The 17052-nt window shown below is 36.8% G+C and overlaps 1 protein-coding gene across 2 annotated transcripts in view; it reads right to left on the reverse strand.

Annotated features, from left to right (window-relative positions):
- DIAPH2 (diaphanous related formin 2) overlaps positions 1-17052 on the reverse strand; it is an 825716-nt gene that overhangs the window by 252637 nt on the left and 556027 nt on the right. The gene's annotated exons all lie outside the window — the stretch shown is intronic.

The raw sequence follows: 17052 nt of genomic DNA on the forward strand, positions 1-17052 counted from the left end.
TTTGTTATTATAAAAATTTCTTTTCCTGATAAAACTTAGAATATAATGTACTTAAGGTATCATATACAACAAATATTTTATTTAAATGTTTGAGCTCTTTATAGAGAGTGTGACTCATATCTAATTGTATAAATATCTTAGCCCTCTGGATACCCTGAGGTCATCAAATATTTTATGCATTAAATTTACATAAAAGCCACTTATCCAATTACTTAAATTTTCACAATTGTTATCAATAAATATAAAGTAATTCTTCTTGCTTGTTTTTAGAAATAAGCTAATTACCAGTTACTAGTATAGATAGTCACTATGGACTTGGTAGAGTATAGGAGTTAGGTCCTGGTAAAGTTGGAAAGCCTCACTGAATTGTTTTCTCTCTCTATATATATAACTACATATAGTTATTATAGGTGTGTATTTCAGTATCGGTAGTATACATCCCATATCAAAAAAAGAAAATGTTATTTCTTCTTTGCAGTGACAACAAAAGATCTGAGGCTTGGCATCTTTAATTTATTCTCGGAATAGTCCTGAGGACAGTCTATTTCCTAAGACTTGTAGGATAAGGTGTCTTATTCATGTCCCTAAGTATCAATCTCTATTACTCACTTGACAGCTTTTTTCTTGAGAAATCCAAATGACAAGATATCTGACTAAGATAAATCTCAGTAGTATTTTCTGGAGTGTGACCATTTGTCAACCAGGAAACAAATCAAGATGCCATTCAAACCTTTCCACTGTTGGTCATTATCAACCACAATCTGTTACCAAATTTCAATGGGCACTTCACTATTGAATCCATCTTTTATTCTATATCTTATGAGCCATTAACCACCCTAAGAATCCATATCACCATATATACAATATAGACAGTTTCGTACTCTAGGAACAATGTATACGTTTTTCCATGAATTACTACAGGAAATTCTGTCATTTTTTAAGTCTTTCGAGTATCAGAAAACCTCCCAAACAAATTTATATGCACGCTCCTAAGAATAGCAAAATATGATATCTCTGCAAAGAGCACAGAATTGCAAATTACCTATTCAACATTAATCCAATGTTTGTCTGTCCTACAACATACAAGTGGGAATAGAATTCTTGTTACATCACTTATATCTATAATCATGCTTTCTTGTTATATTACCAAGCATAGTTTTCGAGCTTCTATTGTTCTAAAACAAAGAGGTGCAATAAACAAATCTCAACTAGTATTTGAACAAAAATAAAATTGTCGTGGCTTTTTCAATTGAAGTACAATTTAGTCTTGATATTTGATTTTGAACGCATTTTCAATGTATGACATATAGAATAAATTATCTATAAATGGCGTTTATTATGCAGCTTTGATGAAAGTGTGTTAACTGAAATTTTGAAAGTCTGTTTACTTTGGTCTCTATAGTTACATCATCTCCAATGTATATGCATAACTCTTCATTCTCTAATTGAAATACAAAAATATTTTGCTTTAGAGTGACATTTGGCACACCTTTTATAATATGAATGCTGAACAATGTTTTCAAGTTATTTAAATGAAAAGAGCACTGGACTAACTTCATGTTAGGTGTCTGAGGTTCAAGACCTTGTTTTGCCACCAACAAATGGTGTGACCTTGGGCAAATCACCCAAACCTCAGAGTATGTCAAAATGAAGTGGGGTTGCACTCAATGATGTTTCAAGTCCATGAACTTCAAATCTATGATTTAGATCTCCCTATTTTTCCATCAATGCATTTTTATAAGATAAAGTTCAAGCTATCTAGTATGTAACACAGGCTCCTCTGACTTTTCCTTCTAGCATTTTCTACCAGCACTCTCCAAAATATAACACTTTATCCAGATAGGTTGATGGTAACCCTCACTGGGAACTTCATCATATTTAAGCCTGAGCTGTCATGTTTTCATGTGTATCCCTTGTCACCTCAAAATATAATAGTATTAGTTTTACTAATATCAACATTGCTATTATTAATGCTAATGATAATTCAAGGCACTTACCCTAATTAAGGTCAAGCCCTTATCAATATAATAATTACTACTATTTATAGGACACTATGCGCCACATCTGTTCTAGGCCCTTTATATCTTTGTCCCATTTAGTCCTCACTGCTAGCGCCTGTTATTTCCCTCTTTATAGCTCCTTTTCTATTCCACCTCAAAAATGTGATGAACAGCTCAAGGGAGATAGTTCAGCAAATTAACATTCTTCCTAGTTTGTGTAGCAGGCACAAACTCAGAAAGAGGGATGAAAAGAACTAAGAGTTCGTGGATAGTAAATGTGAAAATAACATACATCAAACTTGTAATTTCAAAGATTGTTTAAGAACAAATTCTATATCCTGGGTTGCCTAATGATGACGTTCCACACTTCTGACTTATTCAAATGAGTTTTGCAAACATAATTTTTAAAATATAATTTAATTTTTATTTTCTTTTAAATGTAACTAGAGTTAGATAAGCTATGTTGGATTTCTCATATAATCGATTCACTTCCATATTGATAAAAATAAGGAAACCATAATTAAGACTCTGCTGACTGTTCTTTGTTATTACTCAGTATAGAATCAACAATGTCAGATATCATGTTAAATCCATGTGTCCATTTTACCCATTTCAAAAAAATTCATTTATATCATGTTTATTATTTATTCAAATTTCAACTACTTACTAAATTCCAAATACCTAGCATCAGGGTATGAGGGTAAAATTAATTTAGTTAAGGTAACAACCAGAAAGAGTCAAGAAATACAGCTTTAGTTATGACTGAAGCAACATGCTTTAACCCCTCAAAATCACAAGCAGAAGTGTGTACAGGATTTAACACTTGCTCTTGACCTCTGAGACAACTATGGCCGTGCAAATGTGTTCTATTTCTGTTTGTCCAGAAGACTGACTGATAAACTTGTTAATTCTCACATCAAACTCAATCTCTTGGTATCTCCATATTTTGGAGGGTGTAACTGTAGTAGACAAACCAAAAGATTTTCCCAAAGTCACGAAATTCAGAAAAGAATCAGAAATAGGTCTTAGTTTTCACAATAAAAACTCTAACAAATGCCATCCCATATTTTGTAAGGTGGAAACAAAATAGTAGTAACGGTAATAGTAATGCTTATCTTGGGGGAAAAAGTCACTCCAATGGTAATCTTTGGCACTTGTCTATTTATCAAAATCACTAGAACTATAGCAATTTTCACTTGTTCTCTGCTTTAGTCCAACAACATAGAAAAGAAAAAACAATCAGTGCACTACAAATCACGGAAATAAACTGGCAGAGCAGTTTGGGGAATTGTGTAGGATACTTTCCCTCACTAGCTCATGTTTGCCACCAGTGCTATTTTCATGAATAAATATCTACAGGAAAATTGACAAAAACATATTACTGATAGGTGGTTAGAGCCCCTGTTTCTATATAAATCTACATTATACAAGAAAGAAAATAGTATGTCAGGACAACATCCTTGCTTTCACTCTCTATTGCTATTGTTATATTGTTTTCCACACTTAAAACAAGCCACTGTGCAGGATCAAGAATTTGACAGAAGCTGCGAAATGCAGGTCTCAATTTGGATATGCTCTTTAAGAAAATTATTTCCCAACAGGCCAATAGTTCTGTTTTCTCTTATGATTTGTTGCTTGTGTACTTTCTATATGTCAGAGTTGGTTAGCTCATGGTGCTAATGAGGCCAAGGTCATGAGTCTGATTCCTGTATGAGCCAGTTAGCTTCGTAAAAAGAAAAAACAAAAAGGTTCTGTAGCCAGGACCTGTAACTACAGCCAGCCAGGGTACAAATTCATGTCTTTGGTAAAAAGGAGAACCAGAGAAGGCATAGATGGGGCTGTAAAGACACTCCAAAGCACATGTCCTAATAGCAGGGAGTAAAGAGTTTCTTTTCATATTCAAATCCTATAATGTTTACATAAACTTTGGGGAATTATGTTGTAAAACCACAATCACACCAATTACACATTGGAAACATTTGCAGATTAAATCAACTACACGTGATTATATGTGAGAGAACTTTAAAGGTCTCAGAGGGAAAACAAGTAATACTTATAATAGCTATTACATGGTCTGGAGACATATGTACATAGGATGATTTGTAATATGAACAATTATGAAATCTTATTGCTAAATAAGAACATAAAGCTGACAACTTGAAGCATAGATAAAACAATACTTAAAGATAACAGTGTTTCAGCTGTGATTAGGTCTGCTTACAGCACAGGATTAATGAAGGAGAAAAAGGAGAATTCCTATAAGGTCTAGTGAGTTTGGAGCCACTCCATTTTTCTTTGCGCTGGGGACAATTAAATGCAACTAGCCATGCTTTGGGAAGATTTATCTCACAAAAGTATATGAAATAGATTGGAGGGAGGGAGAGTCTGGGGCAATTGGTTAGACTATGTACTACTGCAATGGTCCTAGCAAGAGGTAATGAGAGCTGGTACTAAGGTAATAAAAGAAGGTGACTAGATGGATACAAATCTATTGCAGAAGTAGAAATTATAACACGTCAATTTAGTAAGTGGTTTAATGCAGTGAATAAGAACCTGGATTATGGAGCCAGCTTGCATGGGTTTGAATCCTAGCTCTTCCATTTATGAGTTTTTGACCTAAAGAAGCTACCTGATTTCTCTGTGTATGGTTGTTCCAACTATAAAATGAGAATCATAACAACTCTTAATTCATAGAATTGTTCTGAGGATGAAATGTTAAGTACTTGGCACAGGGCCTGGCACATGGTAAGTGCTAAATATATGTCAAAAATTATTATTATTATTATTACTATTATTATTAAGTGGATGTGGGAGGCAAGAGAGAGAGAAGAGTCAAGAACACCTCTAGTGATTGAACCTATATAACTAAGGAGGGTGGTGGTAACATTTTAAGAAAGGTTCCAGAGGGAGGTGAACAATTTTAGTATTAATTATATTGAGTTTGAGTTTGAGTTTGGGGGTCTGGGGATATATATCTAGGTAAAAATACGCAAATAATCATTAGAAGATTAGGTCTGGTGTGTGGGAGAGCAAGCAAAAAAGGGAGCTATAAACCTAATTAAAGGACTGATTGAAGTTCTGGGACTGGAGAAGACTGCTAAGGGATGGGGAGGAAAGAAGGGAAGAGAGGGACATTATAAAAGCAGATGAAGTGTTTCACATCCAAAGGCAAGATCCACTACATCAATGGAGTAAATAAAATATAAATATAATGTCATGTACTTGGAATTGCATAAACATTAGTTGAAAATTTCCTCAATTATATAAACTATTCTCAATTTTATAATTCAATTCTACATCCTACATATTTTCTAGAAAATAATATAATGACGACAGTGTACAGCAAATAGTTTCAAGGTCCAATAGCATATGATGTATCTAAATTGTTAAGTACTATTGATTTTTTTTTCTTGTGGTTGCTCTATTCCTATAATTATCTATGTGAAATAAAATGAAAATAACTAGTCTGCCTTCCAAAACTACTAGGCACATATACAACCTGAATAACTCAAAGAAAATATAATTTCCTAAAATACTCTATAAAACTCTATGGAAATAATCTCTGTCTTCAGATTCCAACAAAAAGTTATTCAATACAGACATAAGTCACCTCTTCTTTCTGAGTCCCAGTTACCTCATCCATAAGTTAAGACCAACGGACTAGAATATTTCTAAACTACTTTCCATTCCTAATAAATAAAGATTTAATCTTTATAAAAATCTTGCTTGGATACTGCGGCATTGGGTAGTGCAAGAAAAACAGGAGGCAGGCCTGGTCTCCATCAGGTTATCTATGGGTCAAAGTCAGGGGCTGTCTGTGACCTGAGTGGCGAAGTCCAGGTTAGGAAGCAAGGTCTGGTGTGCGACCAGATCAACTGTGAGCCTACCCAGGACGAGAAGGCAAGATATCTATTCAGGTATAAGAGTGACTAGTGGATTACAGATTGGATCCAGCCAATAAATTCTGCTAAATAGCTTCCTTCAAGCTGTTTTTATAGGATCACGTCTGTATACAGAAGCTTGAATTCCATTTGGTCTCAGATGCTAAAATTTTACCTTAGGTACTTTTAACATACTATTGTCATAAAAGGAATAAGGTAGCTTTTGAAATTCAAGTATTATCTGTTACAGTAGCCACTCTGAACTGTACTCAACTATTTGTGTACAAATTAGGAACAAACTAAAAAAGAGAAGAGAATTAAGAAAATGTGAAAATAAGACTATTAAAAGGATGCTGTTTTTCCCTAGAGTGTAATTAAGTCCAACTGCTTAAATTACCACAAACACCTAAAACAATCCAAACATAGTGATTCTATAAAAATAATCAAATATTTATAAAACATACATTTTCAAAATTTAGTTCTATCTACTATGAAAGACTAGATCTTCTAATATCTAAATCTCTAGTTGTGATATACACAAAGTAATAACAATAAAGAAATGTCAACAAGAAACAGTAAAAATAAAAATTATAAGGCCTGAGCATGAGGGACTATAAAAAATTGAGAGATGTTGGGTAGGATACAGAAGTACTGGAATTTATAGTGAGATTATACAATCTCTAAGAGTAGAAGATTTGTTGGCATAAGTCATTTGTAGGTGCACACATGCTGTTGCTTTTTATTGAGGTAACGTTGGTTTATAACATTATATAAATTTCAGGTGTACATCATTATATTTCGATTTCTGTGTAGACTACATCATGTTCACCACTCAAACACTAATTACCATCTGTCACCATACACACACATGTGCCCTTTTACCCCTTTAGCCCTCCTCCCTCCCCCTTACCCCCTGGCAACCACTCATCTGTTCTCCTTATCTATGTGTTTGTTTGTTTATCTTCCACATATGAGTGAAATCAAGTGGTATTTGTCTTTCTCTGGCTGACTCATTTCGCTTAGCATAATACCCTCAAGGTCCATCCACATCCTCCAAAAACGGTTTCATCCTTTTTATGGCTGAGTAGTATTCCATTGTATGTATATTTAACTCTCCTGTTATTACTCAATCTTTTCATTCATTTAATTAGGGAACGCTTATCTGACTTGTCACCTGCTTCCTGCTTTAACACCATTAAAGCCTGAATGGGTAAGTCTGCTATACCACTGTTCAGCCACTTAAACACTCCTTTGTGCTGCTTCTCTCTTTTGCATGAATTTCCAAATGGCTATTATTTGGTTATTAAGTAAGGATTTATGTCCTGACTGCTTCCAAATGTATTTGAAGTAACATAAAATTTAATATAATAAAATTAAATATAATGTGAAAATAGCATTGTCAAGAATAAAAACAGCAGATGCCATTTACAGGCAGTTGAGGGATTAGATGAGGTAATTTTGAAAATCACATATTGAGTTTGAATATAAGTTCCTTGACAGCCAGGCTAAAGAGTGGTGCATGTAACATTTTTTAATGTCTGACTAGAAGAAAACAGACATCTTTCTCCAAAAAAATCTTGCTGGCATTAAACTAAGAAATCCATTGTGTGGATCTTTGTATGAGAGGCTTTGAAAACACAGTAGACAATGACTTCAACTGCAAATTAGTAAAATCCACTGAAATACTGTACAAATGGAGACTTTAAAAATTACTTCTAGGGGGCAGCCCAGTGGCATAGCGGTTAAGTGCTCGAACTCCGCTGCGGTGGCCCAGGGTTCGGATCTCAGGCACGCACTGATGCACCGCTTGTCAAGCCATTCTGTGGCGACGTCCCATATAAAGTAGAGGAAGATGGGCACGGATGTTAGCCCAGGGCTAATCTTCCTCAGCAAAAAGAGGAGGATTGGCAATGGATGTTAGCTCAGGGCTGGTCTTCCTCACACACACAAAAAAAATTGCTTCTATAAATATCTATTCATAATACAATTTGCAATACTAGTATAGTAGAAATACCAGTAGTGTAAATGTCAGAAGGGTTGATTCAAATCCCTTATACATCAATCATTAGTCACATAATATTTGGTAAGTCATTTAACTGTTTCCTTATCTATAAACCAAGGATAATGACATATGCCTTGCCTGACAACCAGATGGTTAAAGGATCAAATGACGATATTGTATATGAAAGTGTTTAAATGCTATACTAATGGAAGCTACTACTAGTACCATCACTACTCTTAACATCACAAGAGTTAAAAATCACAGAAAAATAGGGAAATAGACACACCAGATTTCATAAAAGCCACTGTTAACACGTCTCTCAGCTCGACAATCTATTTTTCCACCTATGTTACAACAATCTTTATAATGAACCTTAAGTCACTCTCTTGCCTAAATTTTTCCCATCCTCCATTACCTTCAGGATATAATTAAACTTGGGGCCAGCTTCGAGGGCATGAGATCCTGCAGCCACACAGGGGCCCACGCTTGGAAGGGCTCTGTGCTTGGTTTAATGCTCTTCTGCCACTGTCTTGAAATTCTTGATGATTTATGAACAGGGACCCCACATTGTCATCTTGCTCTGGTCCCACAGATTACGTAGCGGGTCCTGATCATACCCCTTGAAATGAGATCCCAAATCCTTCAGAATACGACTCACACTTACCTCTCCAGCTATTCTAAGGCTCAGTCATACTAAACAACCATTAGCTCCCCAAATGTCCCATGCTCTTTCAATCTCCTTTATCTTCGCTCAGAGTCTCCTTGCCCTTCTCCCCTTGTATTACAACAACATGAGTGCAAAGCAAACAGATCTCCTTTAAAATCTTCAAATACAATCTTACTTCCAGAACCCTGTTGCATTCTGCAGTGGCATTTGAGGCAGGTGAAATTCTAAGGTCTGACAACCCATGAATGTGATGGTATCTAATCATATGTTTAACAAAAACTACTGCCAAATAAAGAAAGATAAAAGTGGAAGGGATGAGGTGAAGACTGGACTGTTGTTGTTTTTATTCTCTCAGCCTCACATTGAGCAGAGTGTTCTGAGTGGCACTGGTCAGAGAACAGGAACTACCACCATGGTTCTCAGAGCACAGCTCTAAGAGATTCTGATTTAATTGGTCTGGGATGGTGCCCAGGCATCAGTATTTTTAAAAGTTCCCCAGGTGATTCTAATGTGTATCCAGGGCTGAGAACCACTGAGTTACAAGAACTTTAAAGAGCAATAAGTTAAATGAGATGTAGCCGCTCAAGGTGTTGAGGTATAAATAAGCCAACTAATTACCAGACAGGACTGCTGGGGAAGCCTATTAAAGGGACAATGTAAATGAAGACATAACAGACCACTGTTTAAAGCAAATCAAATTGAAAAGATTAGAGACATTACAGTGTGTATAGTATTTCTGACTTATCTTGAATATTAATGAGTTTCTGAGTGAATTAAACAAGGTCCACATATGTTGAAAGGGCAGCAGTATGAAACTACCATTTCAACACCTGAGAAGATTATAGGCAAATATCACATAATTATTGGACATGTTATGTTTTAACATCAACTTAGCACGATTTCTACATCCTTGCTGAATGCTCATATTTTTCTCTCAACAATCCTGTATTTGGCTGATAGAGCTCACAATTCATTTGAGCAAAAAGAAATATATTCACCTACAAGACGACCATAAGAGCAGCAGCACCCTAGACAAAAAATCGGTAAGCTCAGAAAATATCTGGGAAGAATCCTTGATATAAAAACATTAGTTAACCAAGAAGATGAAATAATAAAGTTGTTACAAGAGAAGGAATGCTGCTCAAAATTGACCTGGAGCAAATGAAATGTTAAGTACATGGGGGTGCTAAGTAATTAAGGATAGAAGAGGAGATTCACCAGTTTCAACTGGTTGGTTTTCCAATGCTACAGGAAAGTGCTCCTAGAGTGAAAGATGTTCTTAAAAAGAGAAAGTGAGGGTTTAAAGGGAAAAAGAGCACGGTGTCATGGAAAGAACATAGACTTTGAAGTGACAGCTAGATCTGGGTTCTGCCTTAGTCACTTACAGACTAGCCATGGAATCTTGGGCAAATTGAGAATAAACTCTATGAATCTCAGTTTTTCTCATCTGAAAAAGGGATTAATTGGTAAAACATTAATGATTATTGAAGCTGAATGACAGGTATACAGGGGTTCATCATGTCATTTTCTCTACTTTCATGTAAGCTTAATATTTTCAATAATAAACAAGTTAAAAATAATATGTATCTTGATGAGTTAGGGTAAAGATTAGAAATAAATGTGAAGAGCCCAACCAACTGTAGACACTAAATAAATAAATAGGTCTTCTTTTCCTAATAGAGCTTTCACTCTTTTACCTCTCCACTCTCATCCTTGTTTCTTATAGGCATGCTGTTCAACTATAACATCACCCCACTACCATTCCGTTGATGCAATCTACAGAAAATTCAACCACGCTCCATTATTGAGGTCTTGGGCATCTAGCACACAGACCCATTCTCCACAGCAAATCCTACCTAAAATTATTCTGTATGACTTTAGTAGCTCTCCTTTCTCTCACTGACACACATTGGTACTTTGTCATCACCTGAATGACAAATAAATGCTTATTCAATCTCTGACATCTTAAACTCAAAATCCCCCTCTATCACAGTCTCAAGGCCTTCATCCTCGTATATCTCACTCTCCATAATATCCCTCCTTCAATTCCCCAGAGAATTTTAATTCCCTATCAACATTTTGTATGTTATTTGACTACCCAGAACTGTACTGCTCTTGAAATCTCCAAGTTCAACGTCCCATTTTGTGATGATAATCACACAGCCAATAAGCCCTCTCATTCCTAGTACACCTGCTCTTCACCTGCAGAAATCCTTTTATTTTGGCCATCTATTAGTTGACTCCCAGCCTCCCATCCTTCACTACCCAGTATGGTCCCATGGCTTATCACTTAAACTACGTAATCACTAGCCCTGTCAATTTCCTTCTACCTTTCTGTTTCCTTATCTGTTAAGTAAAGGTCCAACTCTGGGCCAATATTACAAGGATCATCTCTGCTGTTATACTAGGGCGACCACATGATACTGAAAAATATCACACAACTAGAAAGCAGAAACAATACAAATTCATAATCTCCAACCTCAGCCAAGCCCTCAGCAACATCTGTGAGTCCTTTTTGCTTGTAGTGTTTAGCTTTTCCTCCTATTCCGCGTGGCTAACATTCCAAACACACCATCTTTGTAAACTCCCATAACTAGACTCTCCCAGCCAAAAAGAAAATTTAGATCTGATTTTAAGTCTTCCTCTCCATAGACAAGAAGATGTTCATCTTTCTGAAGGTATAATTGACTTTTTTTTTTTTTTTTGGTGAGGAAGATTCACCCTGAGCTAACATCTGTGCAAATCTTCCTCTGTTTTGTATGTGGGACACTGCCACAGCATGGCTTGATGAGCAGTGTGTAGGTCCACACCCAGGATCTGAACCCACGAACCCTGGGCCACTGAAGCAGAGCGTGTGAACTTAAACCACTATGCAACCAGGCCAGCCCTATAATTGACTTTTTAAACCTCTTTTTACAGAGGTCAGATATCAACTTCAAAAGAGGAGAGCTTAATTCTACACTCTAGATACCATGTCATCTACACCCTGATTGTGGTAATCTGCATGTTGGTGGTGGTAAATGAAAGCACCAGACACCACAAAGTACAGAACTGCCTTTCACAATCTTATATGGCCTACTGACATATGCTACATTACAGGTATAAAAAAAACCCACAGAAATATACCTAATGTGTAACTAGATATTAAAATTGGACTATTTTCTCACTTCTGACTGATACGCCAATGTCAGATAACCATTAGATAGAAAAATGTCTATAGACAGACTTACATATGCAGAATTTTCAGAAAGAATTCTTAAAATCAGTTTCATGAATTTCATATTCCATCTGTTGGAAGCCTCCTCTCACCCACTTCTTGAATAGAGAAGGGTCAATAGACTGGAGGAAGAGAGGATTTATGAACAGATTATATGGAGAAGCTGCCGCCATGACGTGAGACACCTGCCAAGGTATGTATGTGTACAGAGAAGCTACATCCTTCAATCCAAGCTTAGTGAAGGGGGCTTCGATCAGACTATTGGGAATATGAATGTGTTCCCTGAAGTTGGGGGACACAGAAGAGGGGTACCTGACTCATTCCTGAAGAAGCTGAAGCAGCCTGGGCTAGTAGCATAGAGACAGCTGGGCTTCAATCCCTATAGTCACAGTTTTTCAGAGCAAAGACCTGTGTGAGGGTTTTCCATGGACTGAAAGTGAGCCCTGTGGGAGACAGAGATGATCTGGAGCCTGTATTTAAGTCCTGTCCAAAAGGAACATCTGAGAGGGTGGGGGTACACGGACAGAGAATCCTTGTCACAACGTTTGTGGCATGGAGCTCTGAGAAAAGTGGGACAAGGGGGAAGCGGCAAGCTGTGAGAAATGCATTAACCCACGTGAAGGGAGTTGCAGGGGAGGCTCCCCAAGCAGAGGAAGCACGCTGCCCCTACTAGCACGGCAATAGCCTGGCTTGGGAAGCAGGGAAGATTTTACTTTCAACTTTAAATCTGTCAGTTTAGGTTGCTAGTATCATTAGCATGCTAGAACCTAGCATTCTAATTTCTGAATTGAGGTTGTGTCTGCCATTTAAAAAGACTTTTAGAGATCTAAAAGCCATGGAGACTGCCTATCTTTTCCTCTAGGTGCAGGGCAAGATAACCCCTGGAATAAATGTTGAAGAGGTAGCAGGTGACACACGATTGCATTTTGTTCATTTTCTATGGGTTTTGCTTGCTCAACATACAGGTAACAAGTACGAGTTATAATATTACAGCAATGACCAATTTTGTAGTATCTATACTGACATCTTTTTTTGTTTTCAGGAAGATTGGCCCTGTGCTAACATCTGTTGCCAATCTTCGTCTTTTTTTTTTTCCCCCCAAACCCCCGTACATAGTTGTGTATCACAGTTGTAGAGTTGTAGCTCTTCTATATGGCACGCCGCCTCAGCATGGCTTGATGAGTGGTGAGTAGGTCCGCGCCCAGGATCTGAACTGGCAAATCCCAGGCCGTGGAAGCGGAACGTATGAACTTAACCGCTACGCCACGGGGCCGGCCCCTATCCTGACATCTTGATGTAGTATTAAACTGTTGCAACATAGCTTTTAAAGCAATTGTATAGAATGTCAGCCTGACCATGTGTAAATCTTATAAGCATTCTAGAAAGCTGCATTTGAAAGGTTCATGTCATGATGCATGAACTACAAGAAAGGGGGAAGGGGAATAATTAATTTAAATAACTGGGTTTCCTTCCAGATTTCTTTCACTGCAAATCTGTTATAAACATTTGCCAGTTTGCTTCACACTTTGTGCAATGAGGACACTATACTTTTTCCTTTGTTTGATAGATGAAGAGACAATCTTACAGCTAGACTAATGACTCCGGAAGATTAGGGAGCTGATTTCTTTAACTTATACCTTTGGATTGCCAATAGAATGGTCTTCCATTAGTCGAGTTCAATGCTTTCATTTGTTCAGTAATTACTGAGCACCTGCTCTGTGCCAAGTACTGTGCTGGGCAATAGGGACAGAGGTGACTAAGATACAGCCCTTGTCCTCTATGTATTCATAGTCTAGACAAGAGAAAGATACACTGGTAAGATATGGCACACTGAGCATTCTCTCTCTCTCTCTTGCTGTAACTCCAAATATTCACAGTTCAAGAATTTCTTGAGGGCCAGCCCCATGGCTTGGTGGTTGGGTGTGCGCGCTCCGCTGCTGGAGGCCCGGGTTCGGATCCCGGGCGCGCACCGACGCACTGCTTCTCCGGCCAAGCTGGGGCCGCGTCCCACATGCAGCAACTGGAAGGATGTGCAGCTGTGACATACAACTGTTTGCTGGGGCTTTGGAGGGGAAAATAAATAAAATCTTTAAAAAAAAAAAAGGAATTTCTTGGGGCTGGTAAGAGGAAGAATGAGGTTGATGCATGCAGTCTGCCTTACCACAAAGGATCAAGAGCATGGTCATTCACTTATCAGGAATCTTGTCACTCTTATGTAGTGAACACAGAAATACCAATAAGAGATGTCCTTATGACATCCAACTGCCAATTATCTTGGTCTGTTGGACAACATACTGTGCTGATATTCAGCCATTGTACATTGGAATGACTATGCTGGTTATTAAAATATTAAAAATACTTTCATACCAGTTGGTAAATAATTGCTGTCCAAGCTGCCCCAGCCCCTCATTCCAGGATTCCCCAGACATACCCATGATGTAGCAACTAAAAGGTAATCTGGCAAAATATGTGCCACCTGGACCCTACTCCAGCCTATGATTGCATCTATTCTGATTGGTCAGTGCCCATGACATATCAGTTATTAAATATTTTAAATATTATCCCATGAGTGCAAAGAAATGAAAGATTGGCCAAGCAGACAAGGTCCTCATTTGAGTATAAATGTGTTAAAATGGGAATAAGGTCCTAAGACATCCATGTCTAGGGAGCAGTCTTCTCTTTAAAGCCCTCATTAACCGTGTTAGAAGTATAAGGGACTTGAGTTTCAGATGGAACTCAGTATGATTACTAGCTCTGCAAACTTGTTACCTATGTGAGCTTGGGCAAATTACTGTACCTCTTTAAGTCTCAGTTTTGAGAGTTAAAGAATAGTGGCTGATATCATCATCGTCATCATCATCGTCACCATCATCATGATCATGACCGTCATTAGACAGGTAGGCCATCAGTGAATAGCTTCACTTACGATAGCGGTTAAAAAATAAACACAAAATAAAAGGGAAATCACTTATACAAAGCAAATGTAGTCTTCCCTATCAATAAGTAAATAGATAAATAGATTAATAGAGAGATAGTCACACACACGTGTCATCCCTTATTGGGCTACTAGCTGGCATATGCAAATTACATAAGTGGCTAAGGAACACTCAGTACCCCTAAATTGGATCTGGAAGGTATTTGTTAGCCACCATCACCACTACCCTTCACTTCTAAACCTATGTCTGGACATTCAATTATGCTATGACATCCTAGTATCTCAGTGGGAAAAAACATTCCAGAAATGTGATGGAACATGAAACATGATAGTATATGAAATTTGGTATGTAAATCATGACACAATTCATGAGTTTTTGTTCTGTAATACTGAAAAGAGCATTTTTGGTAAGGTAGAAAAATAACAGACAAAACTATGAGAATAAATTAATTCAGAGAGCTACTACTATCAGGCTAGAATTGTTTCTCACCTCATTTTAGTTACACCATGTTTCTGGTTGAAATTGTCAAAAAGCAAAAATTTAAAGTACATCTATCGAGAGGACAATAAAAGCAAAAGATTAAGGATGAATTCAGTTAAAGAATGTGCTTTCCTTAATGTAATTGGTCTGTTATTTGGATACAATCTTGTAAAAATGCACTCCAAGTGGCTACTGGGAGTTGCAATTTAGCACTTGTGGGTATGATTCAGTTGCAACTGTGAAGACACAGGCATATTAAGACAAAATACAGGTGCCTTCTTCTAGATATAAGCCCAGGAGACTTCATCTAGTTTATTGTTGAACTCCAAGGGCATCATTTGACAAATTAGTTTTCCCACTCCCCAAACTTCACAACTGACACAACCGAGTTCTTAATCAGTAAGTAAAAATTTCATTTCCCCATCAGTGGGTTTTTTTTTCTCTTAAAAGCAACACACTAATGTGGGTTTTCAATAAAGAGACTTCCCCTTTTCTCAGAGTTAACACTAGAAAAGGCTAGCCTTTTCAATAAGTGTACACCCGGTGCCAATTTTGCTTAATATATTTAATATTAAGGCAATACTTACATTTTGTGGTCTTATGTATCAAACTAAGGAGCTTTACATTATACATCTTTTCCACCGACTTTGATGAACTTGGTTGCAAATATATGTACAATGAATTGTGTTTTACCTTAACCTTTCTCATAGGTCTTCTAAAATATTCCTCTACTGCTAGGTAATATAGTAAAGTATCAGGAGCTTAAAATGATCTATCCATGAATTACAGTAAGTTTCAAGAAATCCTTGAAAAGGGACCAGAGATCTGTTCAATCATAAATAGCTACAAATACAGTAAATAGTAACAGTGTTAATCTATTAAAATCAAATTCTAAAGAAGAACTTGTTCCAGAGGGATTATGCTATTCCAATGATGTGTTTATACATAAATATATATCATTTTTCAAAGAAATACTTTATCTGCATGTTTTGTCCCATGTGAGTCTCAATAGCACTATTAAATATAAAACAATCCTAAGGGGGCATAAAGAGTTTTAGTCTTGGAATTGGGTTTAAGGAAAACGTATAATGGAACAGAAAGTAGAAAATCTTTTAATTTAAGAGCAACTTAATACAAAGTCAAAACACATTTAAATTTCACTTCTTTTACTTTTGAAGCTACTGAAGGTATACCTGTAAAATAGTCATTACTCCGTTTAAATTAGTGATAGCTGAAAGCTATACAAAAAGAGCTGGTGGTTTTAATTTTATTCATCACATCTCTACCTCAGGGACCTGGGGAAATGCAGAGAAGTGCACTGCATATTTATAAGGCCTCTGGGACCCTAACAGGCTTCCAAATGCCTTGTTTGTTGCAATCTGCTTGTCAAACTATTAAAGAAATAAAATCCACACTCTATCCCCTATTGTATATGCAGACTTTCTCTGTTAATTAAATCAAAACTCGATGATTGCAAGGATGAGAAGTGATGTAACATCCAGTATCACCACCTTTTCCAGGCAACCTGAAGACATAACAGTTCTAGTACCAAGCTTTCATTTAGAAAAAAATTTTCACTATCATATTAAACACATATTTAAACCCTGACTGATTACTAAAAATGTTCACTTAAACTTCACATTTCACAAATCTATTATTAAAAATGTCTCCATTCTCGTCTTTAATTATAGCTAATGTAATGTAATTCTAATCTGGTGTAGACTTATTTACCTCTCAGATATAATAGGCTAAACACTAAAAAAGACTGAGACTAAGAAAGCTTGTCATGATGAAGGAAAAGAAAACTCCAGGATTTTATACTCCACTAGAAGAGGAGGGAGAAAAAAATGTCCATATCTATATATCTAC

The sequence above is a fragment of the Ceratotherium simum genome, chromosome X (assembly GCF_057802395.1).
Source record: "Ceratotherium simum simum isolate JZ-2026a chromosome X, ASM5780239v1, whole genome shotgun sequence".
Classification (NCBI taxonomy): domain Eukaryota; kingdom Metazoa; phylum Chordata; class Mammalia; order Perissodactyla; family Rhinocerotidae; genus Ceratotherium; species Ceratotherium simum.